At 47.1% G+C, this 19750-nt stretch overlaps 1 long non-coding RNA gene across 1 annotated transcript; it reads left to right on the top strand.

Annotated features, from left to right (window-relative positions):
• The first annotated feature begins 4 nt into the window (after nucleotides 1-4).
• On the top strand, nucleotides 5-14132 carry LOC103669787. The gene is made up of 3 exons (XR_570418.2): nucleotides 5-469; nucleotides 1846-1951; nucleotides 13462-14132. It is a non-coding gene; the product is annotated as an uncharacterized LOC103669787 (long non-coding RNA).
• The last annotated feature ends 5618 nt before the right edge of the window (nucleotides 14133-19750 follow it).

Below are 19750 nucleotides of genomic sequence, written 5' to 3'. Positions count from 1 at the left end.
CAGGAATGCCACATGGCCTCCGAAGAGGAGTGGTGGGAACCGAGGCTCGGGAGAGTCCGCTTGGGGGCAGGAAGTGGCCCGTTCCTCCACTCGGAGAGCGTTTCCGGAGCGCCTACTGTGTGCTCCACGCGGGGAGTGGGGGCCGTTACCGAGGGGAGAAATAGTGCAAAGACTGACGTTTGTGAGACCGCTCCCTCCACCGGATCTCCCGCCGGCGGTGTGATGGTTCCCATTGCACCGAGAGGAAACTGAGGCCCAGTTAGCCCGGGGATTTGCCCCCGCTGGTGAGGACCGAGTTCTGAATGCGACGCCTCTTCTGCCCTGAACGGCCGCTAGAGTCGGGTAGAAGGCTGCCTCGGACACAACCCCCAAGCACGCAGCTCCTGGGTCTAGAACACAAGTGGCGGCCGGAGGTAAAAGCAGCGCTTGAGGAGCGTTCATCACACAGCGAGGCGGAGCGGGGCCCTTGGTGTGTACCATCCCATCCAGTCCCTGGGTTATGGCGTTGGTGCTGGTCAAGCAGTGTCGTTCAGCCCAGGTGGCTCCGCCGGTGGAGCCCAGCCTTCACCCCACTGAGGCCGACCCGCCTGACTAGAAACGCCCAGCGCCCCTCGCTGCCGCCTTCTTCCTCACACCCAACTCCGGGATGGTTCCTTTGGTCTTCTCCAGACGTGCCAGCACTCTCTTCCCTGCGGTTTGCTCCGGACCACCATGTGAAACACCTGGTGACCAGACCCCCTCGGCTTTCCCACCAGACTTTGTGTTCCCCAGAGCGCGGCAGCACACAGCCTAAAACCAGGCAAGGCCTTTTCTGGGCCTCTGCTTCCTCATCTGGTCCCAGGTGTCTGGGACCCTTGAGCAGCCTTGAAATGGCTTTTGGTCCTAATTGTGCTTTGGCAGTGGAGAAATCTGAAAACAAAAATCGAGTTTTTTCCAAACAGGCCTTACGCCAATCAGAATGCTGATTAAATGATCACGAAGGTGCACCTGGGCTCCCGATTGAAGCCAGACTTACCTGCAACCACTTAGAACCTAGCTGGCCACACTGCTCTCCTCACAGCAGCACCCACAATGTCAGTGCCACTGCCAAACGCCCGCCATTTCACAGATGCGGAGACTGAGGCCCAGTACAGAGGCCCCAAACGATTTCTTGGGGAAGTGGTGCTATGTCTACTTAGAGAAGGGAGACTTGGGGAGTCTTAGATAAAAGTAAAACTACTGGGTCCTGGCACTAGGCTCAAAGATATGTGTGGGGCAGAGACCTTCAGGAAGTGGGGGGGGGTCTGGAAGGGGAAACAGGTGCATCCAGGTGAGCCTAGAGATAATGACTTTATCCCCAACACTCAGTCCCAGGTATTGTGGCCCAGTGCATGAGAGCCAGACTCTGCCATTTGGGGGGAAGCCACTGGGGACCTGGGCTACAGCCCAGAGACTTCCCAGCAAGTTCTGCCAGCCCCTGCGCCAGGGCTTCCCAGGGTTCGTGCTAGGTGAGGTGCTCTGGGGCAAGTAGAAGGCACCAGCTCCTTCCTCCCACAGCTGGGCCACCTGGGAGCTGGATAACAAAGCAGCTTCAGGAGCCCCTCCCCAGACTTCCTGGAGGGGGAGGGGAAGGGCTGGGATGTAGAAGGACGAGGGGCGTGTGTCAGGATTGCAGCTTGGAACCAGGTTCCCCAGGTAAAGCCTAAGTACCAGTGGACTATGAGAATTACCACGTCAAGTTTTTCAACCAGTATCAGAATTTAAAATGCGTGCATCCTCTCAGCCAGTAAGTCCACTTCCAGGAATCTATCATGAGAAATAATTGCAGAACAATGATAAATGCTTATACGATATTGTTCTTTGCAGCACCGTTCATTGTGGTGGAAGACTGCAGACAGCTACATACCCCTGACCAGGAGCTGACTTCTTACCGTACCTCTGGGACCTCCGTACAGCGGGAAGTTGGGATGGGGTAAGTCTGTGCACACTAACGTAGGGGATGGCCAAGGTATATGTGTTGTGCCAATTTGCGGTGTTGCAGCAAGAAGGGGTGTCGGATATCCTTGGTACCTTTGTGGGAAATAACTGGGAAGTTATTCTTCTGTCATTTTTCTCTTTAGGTGTGCTACCCCCTTCTCCTCATTTCACATGTGAAAAAACTGAGTCGCTGAGAGTAGGGACTTGCTTGATAGTGAAGCTGGGCACCTGACTCCTGGGACTGGAAATCAAAACCCCTCAGGCCAGAAAAGGGACTGGATAGGTTGCTTAAGGCAACTCCTGCTTCTATATTGGAAAACCCAAATTAGAAGCTGCTGCCTATGGGGCTCCCTGTTCATTGCGCCTGTTTCTCATGAGCTTGGTTGCCACATAGGTTCAAATGAATGTTATGTAAGTCCACTTTGATTGAAAGAAAAAAAAAAGCTGTGGCCCTTTTTACCTGGGGTTAATGGAACTGGGGTAAGGGATCAGTTTTCACCTGGAGCCAAGAGGAGCCAGGCTAGATCTGGCAGCATAAAGGAAATGGGGTTCTGTGGGGTGGAGGGGAAGAGCCTAGAAAAGGCCAGGGTCAGTGAGTAATTCAGGAAACGGTGGAATCAGTCAGCTGGTAGGGTCTTGAAGGCCAGGGTACAGAATTTGGATTTGGCGTTGTGGGCAGTGGGGAGGCTTGTGGGTTCCTGAGACCTGCTGAGGAGAGATAGGAAGTGATTGGTGATCAGGTGAGGGTAATTGAGGCCAAACTGATGGAGACCTGTGTCTGAGGTCTAGGAGATTGGTGGCTCTCGTATGTATGAAAGTTCAGCATTCTTACCTCATGTGGATTTCAGCTTATCAACATTTTCCTTTTTAAAAGATGTGTCGTATTCTGTTGATAATTTGCTTAGCTTTCTCGTAGTCTGAGGTATTCACTCATCTAATTTGAGTGCTTAGTGCTTGCAGGCTGCGTGCTTGAAGCTGGGGAACCACTGCCTGGGCTGTCGGGAAGGGTTTGGGCAACAGTGCCGGCTGGCGGAAGGGGTACGGGGTTTGGGATTTGGAGCTACTAGCCAGGTGATGTAGGCAAATCATCCAGACCCTTTGAGCCTTCCTTTTCTCATCTGTGGAAACATCCGGATTTGGTGAGGGCCAAAGAAAATAATGGCTGTGAAAACCGTTTGTGAATTACATTCAGCGCGTCTACAAGAGCAGATACTGTTGTCAGAGTGTCTTAGCTCCGCCTCCAGAGGCTGTGTGTCATTTGACAATATGAGCTCCAGTTTCATCTTCATCTCAGCGATGAGAGGGTTGGACATGTTAATCCTGAAGGTCTCTTCCTTCTTTGGCATTCTACCATCTAGGCTTAAATGATTTTTTTTTTTTTAAGATTTTATTTATTTATTTGACAGAGGGAGAGGGTGAGGGAGAGAGCACAAGCAGGGGGTGGGGCAGCAGAGGCAGAGGGAGAAGCAGATTACCCGCCAAGCCAGAGCCTGATGCAGGCCCCGTCCCAGGACCCTGGGATCATGATCTGAGCTGAAGGAAGACACTTAACCAACTGAGCCACCAGTTGTGCCACTAAATGATTTTTTAAAAAGATATTATTCATTTATTTGAGAGAGAGAGAGAGAGAGAGCACGTGCACAAGCGGGGCAGAGGGAGAAGCAGACTCCCTGCTAAGCAGGGAGCCCAATGTGAGGCTCAGTGTGGGGCTGTATCCCAGGACCTTGGGATCATGACCTGAGCCAAAGGCAGATGCTTAACTGACTGAGCCGCCCAGGCACCTTGGCTTAAATGATTTTGAAAGCAATATATATATATATATATATATATGTACATATATATATATGCATGCTTGTTTGCCCACAGCTTTTTAAATTTTTATCTCTGCTGGTTTAAGTGCTGTGGAGTACTATCTGAAAGTTGTGTACGTCTGCATGACTTTCCTAACAGGCCAGGCTAATCTTCTAGCTGTGCTTCATTATCTGATTTTCTTCCTGTGCAAATAGTTTGCATCAAAGGGATAGTTCAGATGGGTCCAAGTTATAGCATTTTAACTCAGGGGTGTTGGTGTGGCAGGGATGTGGCAGTGACCTGTATGTAGGGATACCAGTCTCTTCTCTCTCTCTTTTTTTTTTTTTAAAGATTTTATTTATTTATTTATTTGACAGAGAGAGAGAGACAGCCAGTGAGAGAAGGAACACAACAGGGGGAGTGGGAGAGGAAGAAGCAGGCTCCCAGCGGAGGAGCCTGATGTGGGGCTCGATCCCAGGACCCCGGGATCACGCCCTGAGCCGAAGGCAGATGCTTAACGACTGAGCCACCCAGGCGCCCTGACAGTCTCTTCTCTTGATGCCCTCTGACTTCTAGTCAAAGATTAAGTAGTGAGTGTTGTGCTTTTAATTTGGGGATTAAAAAATTCAGTTTTGATTTTCTGGTAGTCTGCTCCTCTACCTGTGAGCCAGTGGGTATGGCACCTCCAGTCATGTCTACAGCAGTCAGCCAGTCAGAGTTGGCTATCGTCGGGCCTGGGACACTTAATGACTGCATTTTTTTTTTCATTTCTTTTATTAGGGTCCATGTGATAGGATCAGATACATTTGGCATAGGTTCATCTTTTTTATATGTGGGTATTTTCTTCTCCTGGAGTTTTTTTTTTTTTTAAGATTTATTAGAGTGAAGAGCACGAGCGCGGTGTGGGGGGGGAGCAGAGGGAGAGAGAATCTCAAGCAGACTCCCCACTGAGTGCAGAGCCCTATGAGGGGCTCAATGAAGGGCTCAGTCTCACCATCCACAGATCATGACCTGAGCTGAAACTAAGAGTTGGATGCTTAACCAACTGAGCCACGGTACCCTGGTGTATGTTTTTTAATTCCAAAAGCAATATGCTGTGTTAATTAGGGCAAGTTAATCAATGCAGGAGGCATATAGAGACAAAGTGAATAACTCCCCCATCATTTCTACCTTTTAGCACTAGCGGTGCTAACAGGTATGTATCCTTTCTCACCTTTCTCTGTGTGCAAATACATACACACATCCTGAGAGGTGTTTTCTCTCCTCCCTCTTATTTACATCCCCCCCACCCCATCTCAACAGGGCTGCAATTAACACTTTCCTGAAATAGATTCTCTGAAGTGGAATTACTGGGACGGAGAGCAAGCATGGATATTTTTAGGGCATAAACCCGAAGCGCTCTACGTCATGGCAGCGTGTGTAGGGTTTGCGTGCTCGCTTGCCCAAGTCCTCAGCCACGGGAGGTGTTAGAAATTTTGTGTGAATCTTCTTTAATGGCTGAAGAATAGCCTTTGGTTCTTTTAATCTGCATTTTTTTTTATTAAGTAAGATTGACTATCTTAACATTTCATAACTTTTGGGCATTTGTCACCTGTGAATTATCTGCACATCTCTTAAAGTCACGAGTTTCTTTCTGATTTGCAAGCTCTTTTCAGTAGGGAGGATGCTTAACCCTTGTTTATTATATTTGCTGCAGGTAGGTTTTTTCCCCCAGATTATTGTTTGCCTTACATTTTTTTTTTTTTTTTAAGATTTTATTTATTTGACAGACAACCAGCGAGAGAGGAAACGCAAGCAGGGGGAGTGGGAGAGGAAGAAGTAGGCTCCCAGCGGAGGAGCCCGACGTGGGGATCGGAGGAGCCCGTGGGGATCGATCCCAGAACGCCGGGATCACGCCTTGAGGCGAAGGCAGACGCTTAACGACTGAGCCACCCAGGCGCCCCACCTTACATTTTTTCTAAGCTAGGTTGTTTTCATTGTTTGTTATTTTTTTATTTATTTTTTTAAATTTTATTTTATTTAAATCAATTAATTAACCTATAGTGTATTATTAGTTTCAGAGGTAGAGTTCAGTGATCCATCAGTTGCATGTAACACCAGTGCTCATTACATGAAGTCCCTTCCTTAATGTCCAACACTCCCCATCCTCCCAACCCCCCCTCCACTCTAGCAACCCTCAGTTTGTTTCCTATAGTTAAGAGTCTCTTATGGTTTGTCTCCCTCTCCGATTTCATCCTCTTTTATTTTTCCCTCCCTTCCCCTATGATCCTCTGTTTTGTTTTTTAAATTCCACATATGAATGAAACCATATGATACTTGCCTTTCTCTGATTGACTTATTTCGCTTAGCAGAACACCCTCTAGTTCTATCCATGTTGTTGCAAATGGTAAGATTTCATTTTTTTGATGGCTGAGTAAAATTCCATTGTGTGTGTGTGTGTGTGTGTCTGTGTGTGTGTATCTTCATTATCCATTCATCTGTCCACGGACATCTAGGCTCTTTCCATAGTTTGGCTATTGTGGACATTGCTGCTATAAACATTGGGATGCAGGTGCCCCTTCGGATCACTACATTTGTATCTTTGGGGTAAATACCTAGTAGTGCAGTTGCTGGGTCATAGAGTAGCTCTGTTTTCAACTTCTTGAGGAACCTCCATACTGTTTTCCCAAGTGGCTGCACCAGCTTGCATTCCCACCATTATGTAAGAGGGTTCCGCTTTCTCCATGTCCTCACCAACATTTGTTGTTTCCTGACTTGTTAATTTTAGCCCTTCTGACTGGTGTGAGCTGGTATCTCATTGTGGTTTTGATTTGTATTTCCCTGATGCCGAGTGATACGGAGCTTTTTTTTTTAAATAAACGCTATGCCCTGTGTGAGGCTCAAACTGAGAACCCCGAGATCAAGAGTCGCACACTCTTCCCGCAGAGCCAGCCAGGCTTCCATTTTGTTTATGTTTAAACTTTTCACTTGGCCAAATGTCAGTCTTTGTGGTATTGCCCATTGCTTCTGGGCTAGGAAAGAATACAAGTGATCAAAGGATATTCACCTACACATTTTGATTTTGTTCCTTCAATGCCTAACTTTTAACATTTAACCCTTTACTGCATCTGGACTTGATTTTGGTTTACGGTGTGGAGCTAAGAATCCCAATCACTTTTTTTTCTGAATGGCATACTATTTCTTTCTTTTTTTTTTTTTTTAATAATGATTTTTTATTATGTTAGTCACCATACAGTACATCCCCGGTTTGAATGGCATACTATTTCTTATCATCTTTCCCATCTTCCTGGATGTGTGTTGTCACCTTTTCCAAGGCAGTGAGGTCTTTTTTTTTTTTCAAGATTTTATTTATTTATTTGACAGAGAAACAGCCAGAGAGAGAGGGAACGCAAGCAGGGGCACCAAGGCAGTGAGTTCTTACAGGGTTGTCATGGTATGTCTCAAGGAGGTAGTATCTCGAGATGACTACTTTGAAGGATGAAAAGACAGATTTTGGCCAGGGAAGGAAGGCCTTTGAATTTCTGTGATGGAGACAGATTCTTCTCCATGAAACTAATGACTTTTTGCTTTAAGGACCCTTACTCGTTTCTTCCAAGTCCCTGTAAGGGGTCATATGTTTCTATAAAATGTACAAAATTAAGAAATTTTCATTGTAGGGGCGCCTGGATGGCTCAGTCGGTTAAGCGTCTGCCTTGACGCTCAGGTCATGATCCTGGAGTCTTGGGATCAAGTTCTGCGTGGGGCTCCCTGCTCAGCGGGGAGTCTGCTTCTCCCTCTCCCTGTGCTCCTCCCCTCCCCCCTTGGGCTCTCTCTCTCTCTCCCTCTCCCTCAAATAAGTAAATAAAAATCTTAAAAAAAAAAAAAAAAAAAAGAAATTTTCATTGTAATATGACTTCCGTCCTCACTGTTCTCCTGTTAAGTGACCTCGTGTTGGTCCTGGACATTTTTTGGATCTGGCTAATGGTTGGGTTAGAATACACTCAGTTTGGTTTTATCTGTTTATGTGGTTTGCAGTCACTTCCACTAGGGGTTCGAGTTTGTCTTGGTGTAGGGAGGGCTGCAGGAACAGAGGCAGTATCACCATGGATAAGTGCCACAGCATCTGAGCCAGAAGTGCATAAGGAAGATAAACAAGGTTTGAAACATCTGGAGTCAGAAGCTGACCTATGGAAAGTTCTTCCAATCATAAAGACTGTAAAAATAGAAGCAAAGGACTCAGTTCTTACCAACACTTATTAAAAGTGGAAGTTTTCTTCTGCCAAGAATGTACTCGATAATGCAATGTGTACAGTTATAAATGTACATGTTAGAAGTAAGACTGAGTCATCCTTATTTTCTCTCTATAAAAGGGTATTACAAAACCCTTCTCATATGAAGAACCATCAGAGAATATGGCCCCAAAAGTAGGAAAAAAGACTTAAGAGTTGTTTTAAGCAGTTAAAAAGAAAATGTTATTTTTCTGGATTTTGTGATGTTCATGATATTTGTTTTTAAAAACGTTGTGGTTTGCTATAATTTTTTTCTCATTTTTGAAGAAATATTCACATTTGTTCCAATTTTTGTATATTTTACATTCTTAGGGAAGGTCTCCCCAAATTATGTTAGTTTCAGGTCACACAAAACATGGATCTGCCTTCAACCCTTAGGATGAATATTTTGGCAACGATAAAGCCTGATCCCTTCAGAAGATCTGGGTATAATTTGTCCCCTCTGGCCTTTTGGAAAATGAAATTTCTTGCACTTTACCCTGATTTTGACACTGAAATAAAACTTTTAAAACAGGTCATTAAGTGAGTGATACTTCGCGTACTCTGTTTTTCACCTTGCGTTTTTCACTAGAGACCTTTCTCTTTGTACTTGAAGAACTTCCTGGTTCTTTTCCGGAATCACCTCATATCCTCTTGTATGGATAGACCACAGTTTGTTTATCCATTCATCCGTCAGTAGATGCTTGGGTTCTTTCCACCTTTGGGCTGTTGCAAATTCTGCCACTGTGAACGTGGTATACAAATACCTGTTCAAGTCCCTGTTTTCAGTTATTTTGGGTATATACCCAGAAGTTTCCTCAGATTTTGAAGGCATTACTCTGCTGTCTCTCAGCTTTCAGTATTGCAGTTGGGAAGTCCCGAGTCATTCTGAATACTGATTCTGTGTATATGACCTACTTTTTCTTCTCCAGAAAGTTCTAGAATCTCCTCTCATCCTTAATGGGCTAGAGTTTCTTGATGAAATGCCCTCACAGGGGTCCGTTTTTCCCATTTTGCTGGGAATTCTGGGAGTTAGTGGGGTATGAAAGCCCAGGGGAAGGTCTCCCCATTTAGTACTGTGAGTACTGTGCCTCCCTGGCAGTGTTCCAAGAACTGAGTGGAGCAAGAGGACTAAGGTTCTGGACATCCTCAATGGTTAACATGTGGATGTGTGTATAATCCCTCTGTTGCTGGTATCTTCTCTGTCTCCTGTGCCTCATGTCCACCTCTCCAGGGACCTTCTTCTACTCTCTCTTAAAAATACGTTTCTGATCTGCCAGGGTCTGTCCCCATGAGGGGAGAGGGTGGGTAGTGTAGGGAGGGGATCTAGGAGTCTACTCGTTGGAGTTTTTAAGCTGCTTTTTATTTATTTTTTATTTTTTGTGTATTTTTTTTAAAGATTTATTTGAGAGAGCGAGCAAGCAGGGGGAGGGGGAGAGGGAGAGAGAGAATCCTCAGAGTCTGAAGCAGACTCTGCAATGAGCGTGGAGCCCGACGCGGGGCTCAGTCCCAGGACCCCGAGATCATGACCTGGGCCGAAATCAGGAGCCAGTCGCCTATCTGACTGAGTCATTCCAGTGCCCCTTAAGCTGCTTTTTAAACCCTCTTCTACCAATCTTCCTACCCCTAATTTCTGAGCCTTTGAAGGATTCTTTTGTGTAAATCAGGCTAAACCGTCACCTATTCATATTGCCCGCTTGGTGTTGCTGTCGGATAGTACTTGTCCATTTACTTTCCAGCCACAAAAATTTCACCGTGGTCCCTCTCTTCCGTTCTCCTTTTCCTCGTGGACTTTTGCATTTTGAAAGTGGAGTTTTAAGAATTACATTCTTGTGATAAATCCACCTGCTTCAACTTAAATTTTTTTTCCCCCACATGGCTCCCCAGTGGTTCCAACCCCCCGTCAACTAGTCCGCCTTTCTCCCTTTGGTTTGAGGTGTCACCTTTATCCCTGTAGCATATGTGAAGTCCCATTTGTCTGTGTGTCCTATTAGTGAACTTTCTTTTCCACTTCAGCAGGTGTTTCCTGAGCACACGCTGCGTGCCAGGCTCTGATCTAGGCACTGAGGGTAAAAAGCAATATATTAGGCAAAGCCCTCGCCTCATGGAGATTACATTCTAATGAAGAAAGCAGGCAGTCAGCAGATAATGTCAGAGATACGTACTCAGAAGAAAAAGACATCAGAGTACTGGCACAGGGAGTGAGAGGTTGAGCCACTGTGGGTAAGCTGGTTAGAGGAACGCCATCTCAGGAGGTGACGCTGACTAGAATCTGTAGTGAACTAGAAACCCCAGCCGTGCGTGTTGCGGGCAGAGGACATACCAGGAGCAGAGACAGAAAGAGACATACCTGAGACAGAAAGGAGCTTTGGGGAAAAACAAGAGCAGTGTGGATTGTCAGATTGTCTATTTTCCCTTCATTTCTGTCAGTGCCTCATATATTTTGGGACTCTGTTGTCAGGTACAGATACGTTTAAAATGTTTATATCTTTCTGATGGATTGACCCTTTTGTCGCTATAGAGTGTTTCTCTTTAGTATTTTAAGCCCAGACAGTCTGACTCCTAAATCCATCTACTTACCCTCACACCAGCTGCGCTGCCTCTCCAGGTGTGTCCTCAGGTGTTCCTCCTGCTCCTGTACCCTCAGCCGTCCAGACTCACTAAGGTGTTCTGTGTAGCCAAATCTTCCTACCCTGGGTCTTGGTAAGACCAGCTGGAGTTCTGTTCTCTACTCCAGGGAAGTCCCCTCAGCCCTTCCCAAGATGCCTGCAGATTGCTAGACGTTCTCATTCGCCACCATCTTGGGCCCTGGAGCCTGCTTGCCTACAAGCATGCCCTGGTTCTGTAGTCTCCACATGTCAGTCACTTTCCCCATCACCTCTGTCTGTGTCTCCGCTCAGCCTTCCCACCCCTCACCAAGCCTTACTAACACATGTGGGGTAAGCCATTTACAGTCAGAGGGTGAGAGGGAAGACGTACTTTACAGAAACGCAGAGGACTCTGATTTCCATGTTCCCCATCCATGGGCATCCTCTGGTGGCCCGGCTACCAGAGGATTTGTCATGGCCCAGCAGTACCCAGCCTTCCCTCACCTGCTCTGGGCTCTGGTCTCCCCTTCCCTCCATTTCGAGGCCCTCCTTCCCTCTCCCCTCACCTGTTTCTTTTCTGAAGCAAAACCAGGTATCTCCCCCTGCCGTCTGTGGAGCCATTTAATGGCTGCTTTTGTTGTCTTTGTTTCTTTGGCTTCTCAGGGGTCAGGTGCTGTCTATTTTGGTCCAGCCCCTCACAGGATTTCCCTAAACCCAGACTAACTTAAGAGTGGCAGGGGGTGGGGGGGCACCTGGGTGGCTCAGTCATTAAGCGTCTGCCTTCAGCTCAGGTTGGGATCTAGCCCCGCATCGGGCTCCCTGCTCGGCGGGAAGCCTGCTTCTCCCTCTCCCACTCCCCCTGCTTGTGTTCCCTCTCTCGCTGTGTCTCTCTCTGTCAAATAAATAAAATCTTAAAAAAAGAAAGAGTTGTCTGGGGCCAGCAGTCAGGTAAGAGAACTTCCCGCCTGGCTCTGCGTGCTGGGTTTATTGTCCTGACTTGCTGCTGTGGTTGGGTGAAATGTTGGCATTTCCTGGACATTTTGATTATTTGTGGGAGTAGAATATTTGAAGCCAGGACTTTCTAGAAGAGTCTCAGAGATCTGTGATGCTGAGTGAATCATCACACTGAGGCCCAAGGAGAGTCTATACCGAGTGATGGAGCTAGTCCTCAAGCCCTGGTCTAGGATGTACCCTGGCCCTGGTGGACCCTTGCTTGGGCGTACCTTGGGTCATTCCCTTCCCCTCCCTGAGCCCAGCTTCCCACATAGGAAATGGGAATAACAAATGTCCATAGCCGCCTTGTTCATAGTAGCCCCGAACTGTAAGCTGCCGGATAGGCATCAGCTGGTGAAAGGAAAAGAAATGGTGTTATACTCGTGGGATGGCATACTACTCACCAACGAAAGAGAACTACAGATACCCTCAGTCACATGAAAGCATCTCTCAAATATGCCAAGTGAAAGAAGCTGGACACAAAAGCGGGAATATTGTATGATCTCTCCACATAAACTCTAGAAAAGCGAAAGGAAGCTATGAAAAGGAGATCAGGTGGGGAGGTGGACCAGACCAAAAAGGGGAGTGAGCACATATTTGCCAACATTAATTTCATTTTTCACGTAAAGTGGGTAAATTTTATTAAAGACAATGAGACGCAAAGCAGTAATAAAGGGAAACATGCAACAAGTGGTTAAATTTTCTCATACATTAAATTTAAGTTGACCAACAGCTTATATAGGCAGTTAAACTCTGCTCTTTGTTCACTGGGTTGTAAATTTACTTTCTCTTCATCCCAGATGGAGACATTTTATGCTCAGCATCTGGATAAACAGAATCCTTTAAGGGACAGGATGCTTGGGCAGTTTCCCTTTAACTGAAGTGAATTCCTTTCTGAAGGGTGGATTTATATCGGACTTTATATTTTCTCTCTCAAAGGCAAGGAGTGTGTTTCTATTCTGTTTCTGTAGGTCTCTATCCTTAGAGCAGGGGGAGCTGCTGGAGGGTTTTGGCCAGGGCAGTGACATGGTCACACATACTTGGAAAGAAAAACCTGAAAGTGCCCTGTGGAGGACAGATGAGAGGCAGGTCAGGGAGAATCAGGAAGGCTGGTAAAGAGGCCAGGCAGGGCAGTTCATGGGACGGTATGTTTAAAATGTATACATTTTTCTATATACAAATTATACTCCGGTTTTTTAAATTAATTAATTAATTAATTTAACAAGATTTTATTTATTCATTTGACACAGAGAGAGAGAGCACAAGCAGAGGGAGCAGTAGAGGGAAAAGCAAGCTCCCCGCTGAGCAGGGAGCCTGACTTGGGGCTCGATCCCAGGACCCTTGGATCATGACCTGAGCCAAAGGCAGACACTTAAGCGACTGAGCCACTCAGGCGCCCCTATACTTCAGTTTTTTAAAAAAATGAGAACAAAAGACTATCACAGTAGTCTACTTGATACCCAGAGGCCTGAGAAAGGGGTTCCAGGCCAGGCTGGGAGCAGTGGACCGAGTAGGGACTTGAGTGGGGTTCTGGGTGTAGAACAGACAGGGTTTGAGGAGAGGCTGGGAAATCCAGGAGGCCTGGGGGGAGGATGGGAGGCAGGACAAGGAAGAAATCGGGTCCTTGAGCACTGAAGATGAGCCCTTTGGAGTGGTCCGGGGCCCTGGCTGGGTAAATAAACTTAGCCTGAGGCTCTAGGATTCTGCTAGGATGGGGAGCCAGGAAAAGGCCTTGATCCCATCCTCAAGTGTCCTGGCTCACGGGGGAAGCAGACAGCCTTCTTGGACCAGTTGAGGAAGGCACGGCGGGACTTAGGGGGAGCAAGTAGCAGTCCCTTCATGACCCCTCCTTCATACCCTCCTGACCGATTTTTCTCTTCTCCCAGGTCCATCTGACGGTGCGGCATTAGGGACCAAGTGACAAGGATCTGACCCACCTGGGTGGGAATTCTGGTTCTGAAGTTCCCTAGCAGCGTGACCCTGGGCAGTTTGCTTAATCATTTGAGCCTCAATTTCCTCACTTGTAAAATGGGAATACTATCCTCTTTGCCCCCTTTCCCCCTTCCTGAAAAATGCATTTCGCGTTTTCCCCTGCTGCCGTGTAATGTGCCGTATCGTGCATGGAAGGAGATGCTGCCAAGTGTGGCTTGTGGGCACCTCACACTGAAGGTTCCCTTTCTTGAAGCTCCTGAGGCCTCGGGGGCCTGGGGCCACGGGTCCCCTGTGCAGCTTAGTCTTACAGGCCGCTGGTGTCCCAGAAAGCAGACTGGGCTGGGAATCGAACTCCGTCCCCAGTTCTCCGGGTGACCTTGGGCGACCCCTAGTGGGATGTGTGGCAACACGCAACGTCCCAGCAAGGATGGTGTTGCAGTTTTGTACCAGATTTTGCTGATATATTTACTTCTACCCCTGGTACCAGGTAGTCGTTCCTTCAGTATATGTTTGTGGCTTTCTTTTATTCCCTCGGATGAAGCGCTTGTATTCTCTTTTATGCCATTGTATGTATGGAATGGCGTTTCATTTACCAGCAAATCCAATATATTTTATTTCCAGTGTATCACTATTGATGTCATTTTTTTCTTAGCTTTTGGGACTTCTGTCTGTTCCAGAGCTTGTGAATTCCTGCTAGAGTCCTCTGAACTGTATTTATGTAACCAAAGTGTTTTTTCCTATCAAACCACTTCCAGGGCACATTCAGTATGTGTATTTTAAAATTCATTTTATGTAATAACTTTAAAAAGAAAGCACTTGCCATGTATCAGACACTGTCCTATGTACCTTATAAACTTGTTTAATCCTTGTAACAACTCTTTGAGGTGTGAGTGATCTCCGTTTTGTTTTGTTTTTTTTAATATTCTATTTATTTATTTGAGAGAGAGGCAGAGCGTGAGCCCCAGCAGGGGGAGGGGCTGAGGGAGAGGAAGAAGCAGGCTCCCCGCTGAGCAGGGAGCCCGAAGTGGGGCTGGATCCCAGGACCTCGGGATCATGACCCCAGCTGAAGGCAGATGCTTAACTGACTGAGCCACCCAGGTGCCCCAGCGAGTTATCTTTGTTTTATGGCTGAGAAGCTGAGCCTCAGAGAAGTTCAATAACTTGCTCAAGTTCATACAGCTAATAAATGGCAGAACCAGGACTGCAACCTAATTCTTCTCTAACTACTCCATTGCGTTACCTCTGGTCTCAAAATTATCTTCCCAGAGCCTTCTGATGTAAAGTTGGGATGCCTCGTATGTACTTGTGTATCTTACAAGCCAAGAAACAGGCTACATTCAGCTCTTAGTACCATATCTTAACCTCAGGTCTGAGCCCCAATTCCTCTTCAGTGTGACCTCAGGCCCCAGAGCCTCATCTGTAAAACTGGGGAGGGGGGCATGTGAAGAATTATATGAATTGTTTTATTTATTTATTTTAAAAAGATTTATTTATTTGAGAGAGAGAGAGCGAGCTCATGTGTGCAAGTGTGGGGAGGGGCAGAGGGAGAGGGAGAAGGAGAGAAGCCGACTCCCCGTTGAGGGCGGAGCCAGTCAGGGGGCTCACCACCCTGAGATCATGACCTGAGCCGAAATCGAGTGGGCCACTCCACCGACTGAGCCATCCAGGTGCCCCCAGGACCTTCTTTATGCACTAAAATAAATCTAAGGAAAGAAATGTATATAAATCAAACATTAAAACAGTTCATAAGGGGCGCCTGGGTGACTCATTTGCTTAAGCATGTGACTCTTGATTTTAGCTCAGGTTATGATCTCAGGGTCATGAGATTGAGCCCCATGTCGGGCTCTGCACTAGGTGAGGAGTTGGGTTGAGAGTCTCTCCTTCCTTCTCCCTCTGCTACTCCCCTACCCCGGCTCTTTCTCTCTCAAAAATAAAAAATAAAAATAAAATAATAAAGAAGGCCCTGGCATGTCCCCCCCCGACCCCCACAACCCGCACTACAGGATTTTATACATAGTGGGCCTTCGCAAGACTTCTGGGGATGAAGACAAGACCAAGCTCCAGGGAAGGTCTACTTTACCCCTTCTGGGAAGTTAATCTCTGGCCAGGGGAGAGGTGCCGGTAATTTGTACAAGTTTCTCGGGTTAGGTCCCACGTTAGGTGATATGTAAAGTAACTGCCAACGTCGCAATGACCGATGAAACTGGTTCTGCTGTTCTCCTTTATTGGCAGATGTGGTGGAAATGGGAGACCGGTGGTCTGCCCGAGCGACTTAGTGGATGTGTGTAGGTGTGAGGCAGGGGCGTGGTGGGTGGAAGGGTCATCCGGGTGATGTCCTTTTTGGTTGCTGCTGCAGTCATTGCCTCTGGCTACTGCTGCCCGCCGTGAGTACCAGCTCTCAGAAAGGACTGTTGAGCCTAGGTACCCAGGAGCCAGCCAGAGGCTCAGGAGGGCTCCGTGGGCCTGGGCTGCTGGTGCATCGAGGTGGGATCCTAACATCTTAGAATTGAAGGGACCTCGGAGGTCCTCAGGAGGCCGCTGGCATCAGGAAAGCAGACCAGACTGGACATTCAGAGTGTTTCGTCTAAATTAGCTAGGTGACCTTGTGCTTGCCACTGCCCCTGTGGAGGTGGGGCACGACTGGGATACGGAAGGCCCCATTCGCTGTCATGTTCCCTGGTACAAGTCCAGCCTTTCCATTTAATGTGTGAGGACCCTGAGGTCCAGAGAGGGACTGGGATTTTCCCGAATAATTTTATAGCCCGAGGAATTCTTAAAGAGATCCTTTTCTTGGTCAGTGCCATGGGAAGTGCAGGGGCCCTGGGATCAGATTGCCTGGCATATATTAATTGCTCATTAAATGTAGGCCATTACTTTATCGAGCAACATCCTACAGTGATTGAGTGTCAGTCTTTCTCTTACTAGTTGTGTGGCCTTGCCCTGAGCAGGTTATTTGACCTTTTCCTGCCTCAGTTTCCTGGAATAAAACCAGAGTATCCATGTATAATATAGAGCTAGACACATAGCCCATAGTAAGTGCCCAGTAAACACGAAAGGCTGTCCCTGCTGGAAACCTTCCAGTGGTTCCCACAGCACTTTAGGGTCCTGTCCAAACTCCCCTGGGTCCTAGAGGACTCCCAAGGCATCACTTTGCCCCTGCCTCCTTCTCATCTGCCACCAGTCTCAACCTCACCACTCCACTTCGTGCCAAGTTCATGTCCACAGAGTGCTTTTTGTTTGTTTTCTAACCCTTGTTATTTCCCCTGATTTCAGCTTAAATGTCACCTCCTCAGGAGGGCTGGCCCTGACCTCTCAGGACCGGTCTCCTGGCCTTTCTGCCCTGTGTTGTTCAGTTTGCTACATCACACTTAACCGAGTTTGTGATGGTGGGTTTTGTCCTTGTCTCTCCCTCCCTTGCTCCGTGGTGAACTGCTTTCTTCGCCGTGGAACCCCCCAACACCCCCGTAAAAGGCTTGGAATAGATGCTTGTTGGTCCTGGGCACCCAGTCTCCCGTCGAGTCTCCTCACCTACATCCACATTGCTCTTTCTTGGGCAGATCTGATCAAGCTCTGTCCCGCTTTGGACCCCTCAAAGACTCCTGGGTGCTTCGGGGACAACTGCGAGGGGGGAAAACCAGGTGCTGTCACCTGGCATTAAAGGCTTCTCAGATGTGGCTCTGATCTTTCTCCCCACTTCGCCCCCACGCTCCAGCACTGAGATTCTGGGCAAAGGCCTGGCCCTTGTTTGGCTTTCTTTTCTCATCAGTTTTAAGGTGACCAAGGGTGCTTCTGAAGGTCAGGGAAACCTCAGCCATTTATTTTCTACTCACTGCTGCAAGTCTGTCCTGCTGGAGTCCCTGTTCATTTCAGGGACTGTTCTGTAAGTGTCACTCTGTTTCTCTTTTTCCCAATCCCGTGGCCCCCACCTCCTGCTTTTCCTCCCTTGTCCCCATTATGACCCACAGCCATCTTGACGCACTGCTGTCACCCGTGTTCCTTCTAGTCCCCCCTCTTGTGCCTCCCCCCCATACAGGTCCACTCTAAAATGTGTTCTTTGGGTCCTTGAATAATGTATGGATAATCCTCTGCTGGTTTTAAAATCCCATGTGCATGTTAATATTACATTTAAAGGGGCGCCTGGCTGGCTCGGTCGGTGGGGCATGTGACTCCTGATCTCGGGGTTGTGAGTTCAAGCCCCACGTTGGGTGTAGAGATTACTTAAAAAAAAATAACATCTTAAAAAAATATTACATTTTTACGGCTCTCATTCTGTCCTCCCCCCACATTGTTTTTAATGTCTATCCATGTTGCTGCGTGAACGTTCCGTTCATTGCATCAGAGAGCTGCCCGGTGCTCCACAGCATGTGTCCATCACGTTTCACTTATTCATTGTCCTCGTGACAGTAGGTTCCCTCCAACGCCCTGCTCTCATCAAGGCTGCTTCGGGGAACATCTTGTCCTGCTCCTTCTGGGCCTCGGCACAGATTTCTCAGTGCCACTGCTGAGCCTTAAGGGGTTTGCTTGTTCCCAGGTACCGTCGGGTGCCCACCCTCCTGCATGAGTGCCCCAGTGTCTGTCCCCCACCACCCAGCGTAGGAGGAGCCCCCTTTCTCTCCATCTTTGCCAGAGTTCGGCATTCTCTCTCTCTCTCTCTCTCTCATGTTTGGCAATCTGATGAGTATAAAGTGGCCTGTTTCTGATTTGCTTTCTGAACACCAGTGAGGTCATTCTATTGTACTTGTTAGTTGAAATTTCCCTTTTGTGAATCTCCTGTTTATATGCTTTGCCCGTTTACCTATTAGATTCTCCAATTTTTTTCTTGCAGTATGTTAGGTATTAATTCCTTGGTTCGTTTTAATACAGTAAGAATTCACCCTTTTAAAAAAAATGAGTCTTAACAAACATACGACTACACAATCACGATACAGAATGGTTTCGTCACCCCCTAGAATTCCCTCATGCTCCTCTGTGGTCTCTCTTCCCACCCTGTGCCCCTGGCAGCCACTGAGCTGTTTTCTGTCCTATAGTTTTGCCGTGTTCAGACTGCCGTGTACATGGGGTCATGTAGCATATAGCCTTCAGCAGAATGCAGCTGAGATGCACCCGCGTTGTGTGTGTATTGTAGGCCACTGGTTCCTTCTCACTGATGAAGAGCATGCCATTGGATGAGTGTACTACATTTTTGTTTAACCATTTATCATTCGAAAGATATTTGAATTGTTTCCAGATTTACTAATTTGTTTCTGATGACCTTGGCAGTTTTGAGGAGCACTGATCAGGTATTTTGTAGAATGCTCTAGAGTCATGTCTAATTTCTTGAGCGTTACACCTTGAGTTTGGAGGATATCCCACTGGGATGCCCAGGGACTAACTTGCCAGAGCCAGTTACAGTGTTGTCTGCAATGGAGGTCTCACGGGTCCTGGGTTTTTGGTTTTTTGTTGGTTTTTTTTTAGAGACTATTTATTAGAGAGAGACAGAGGACACAAATGGTGGAAAGGGAGAAGCAGGCTGCCCATCGAGCAGGGAGCCTGATGCGGGGCTTGATCCCAGGACCCTGGCATCATGACCTGAGCCACCCAAGCACCCCTCACAGTTTTTACTGTGAATTCTTACTGTACTTTACTCACTCTCTTTCTCCACTCCGTACCACCTCTCTGTCTCTGTCTCTGTCTCTCTTTCTCTTTGTTTTCTCTCATTCTTGTTTTCTTTGTTGTTTTCAGACTCTGTTTTGGTTTCAGTTCTTGTCCAGACCATTCCCCATTGCTGGGAGCAATGATTGACGATTGATTTTGTGGTCTGTTCGTTGATCTCTGAACAGGACACCAGGGGTCTGTTCTCTATCCAGTGGGAAATGTGGGAAACTCTGATTTGTTAGTCTTTTTTTTTTTTTTTTAATAGTTTGCTTGCCTATTTGCCAGCTCAAATCAATTAAGAAAATATTGTGAGAATTAAGAAAGCATCAAAAGGAGAACAGCCCATTGAGGCTGTTGGGTTTTTGTGTTTCTTTATTTTGGCACATGGCTGTGGTTGCCGAACAGAAGCTGAAGGTTTGCAGTGTGTCTGGAGGAGTCTGGACTATTTCCCTGCTTTGTAGTGTATTAAATAGTAAGTTAAATTGTAACATGTCTTAAATTTAAGGTTAGTTTTGATTGGTTAATCAGACCTAATGGGGCATATATAAATAGAAGGAAATAAAAAATGTATAGGAAATGAAGAAATGGAAGCTCTAATTTAAATGTACT

The sequence above is a fragment of the Ursus maritimus genome, unplaced genomic scaffold, assembly GCF_017311325.1.
Source record: "Ursus maritimus isolate PB19 unplaced genomic scaffold, ASM1731132v1 scaffold_22, whole genome shotgun sequence".
In the NCBI taxonomy this organism is placed as follows: domain Eukaryota; kingdom Metazoa; phylum Chordata; class Mammalia; order Carnivora; family Ursidae; genus Ursus; species Ursus maritimus.
Note: the sequence above shows the minus strand (reverse complement) of the source record. Positions and strands in the feature narration are given on the sequence as shown.